The sequence below is a fragment of the Dromiciops gliroides genome, chromosome 1 (assembly GCF_019393635.1).
Source record: "Dromiciops gliroides isolate mDroGli1 chromosome 1, mDroGli1.pri, whole genome shotgun sequence".
Taxonomy (NCBI): Eukaryota; Metazoa; Chordata; class Mammalia; order Microbiotheria; family Microbiotheriidae; genus Dromiciops; species Dromiciops gliroides.
In genome coordinates, this window is record NC_057861.1 from 204006317 (window position 1) to 204007960 (window position 1644).

General features: G+C 40.8%; 1 pseudogene; it reads left to right on the top strand.

Annotated features, from left to right (window-relative positions):
- The first annotated feature begins 260 nt into the window (after nt 1–260).
- Nucleotides 261–1362, top strand: LOC122736170 (annotated as a pseudogene).
- Nucleotides 1363–1644: the final 282 nt, after the last annotated feature.

Below are 1644 nucleotides of genomic sequence, written 5' to 3' on the forward strand. Positions count from 1 at the left end.
TATACATATACATACATATACATATATATGCATATATATATGTGCATATTATACACTTAACTACATTTCCTTTTCAATTATATGTATTTTTTTGTGTTTAAAAGCATTATTTTACCAGAATGCTAAAGGAATCAATGGAACAAAAATTATTAATAATATCTGTCCTGGACGCCGTGGCAGCTTCGGCACCGGCACTACCCTCTGACACAGGACCAGAGGAGAGGGTGAGGCTGTGCGGATGGCAGTGGCTGCGGCCCCAACGAGGAAGTTTTGTGGAGCATCCTGGAGTCCACCATGAATAGACAGTTGGATTTAAGTGGAAAGCTAATTATTAAAGGTCAGCTTGGGGAAGATATTCGAAGAATTCCCATTCATAATGAAGACATTACCTATGATGAATTAGTGTTGATGATGCAAAGAGTTTTCCGGGGGAAAACTTCTGAGTAATGATGAAGTTACTATAAGTATAAAGATGAAGATGGAGATCTTATAACAATTTTCGATAGTTCTGATCTTTCATTTGCAATTCAGTGTAGCAGGATATTGAAACTAACATTGTTTGTTAATGGGCAGCCAAGGCCTCTCGAATCAAGTTAGGTCAAATATCTCCATAGAGAACTGATAGAACTTCGAAACAAAGTGAATCGTCTCTTGGATTGTTTAGAACCACCTGTTGAACCTGGACCTTCTACCAGTCTCCCTGAAAATGATACTGTGGATAGTAGGAAGAAAAACCCACTGCTTCTGATTCTTCAGGCAAACAATCTACCCAAGTGATGCAGCAAGTATGTCTGCTTTTGATCCATTAAAAATCAAGACGAAATCAACAAAAATGCCATGTCAGCATTTGGTCTGACAGATGATCAGGTTTCAGGACCACCCAGTGCTCCTGCAGAAGAATGTTCTGGAACACCAGATAGCATTGCTTCCTCCTCATCTGTAGCTCATCCACCAGGTGCTCAGCCCCAACAGCCACCATATACAGGAGTTCAAACACAGGCAGGTAAGATCGAAGGTCAGATGCATCAACAATACCAACAACAGTCCAGTTATGGTACTCAGCAGCCAACTTCTCAGCCCCCAGCTCCTGGCTTTTCTGGACAGCCTCAACCTCCTAAGCAGTAGCAGGCAAGCATTTACCCTGCACAGAATTACATTACTCAAGCTTCTCAGCCTAGTTACACCCCTGCCTCTCAACCTGGAATGGTTCAAAGCCAACCAGGTGCCTATCAACCAAGACTGAGCTATACTCCACCTTCTGGAAGTACTATGACTCCTCTTCCAAGTGGGCCTAACCCTTATGCACCCAACCATGCTCCTTTTACTCAGGGTTATTGACAGCCTGGACCTGGTTATCGATAGGGAAACAGCTGCTTATTGATTATGTTACAGGTAAATGCAGCTGTTAGCTACTTTCCATCCCAATAGATTCAGTACTACTTTTTAATTTGTATTAAAGTTCAGAATCTCCCCCCCCCCAAAAAAAAGGCAGAGCATTCTTTATGGTATCACTGTTGCTGTTAATTGAAAGTATAATTTGCTGGAATAAAAGACCAAAACAAATCTTCATTTCCCCATGCTTTAAATTGTATCAGCTTCCTAGTTTTTTTGTTGTTGTTTTTTTTTTTTTAATTTTGAAACACT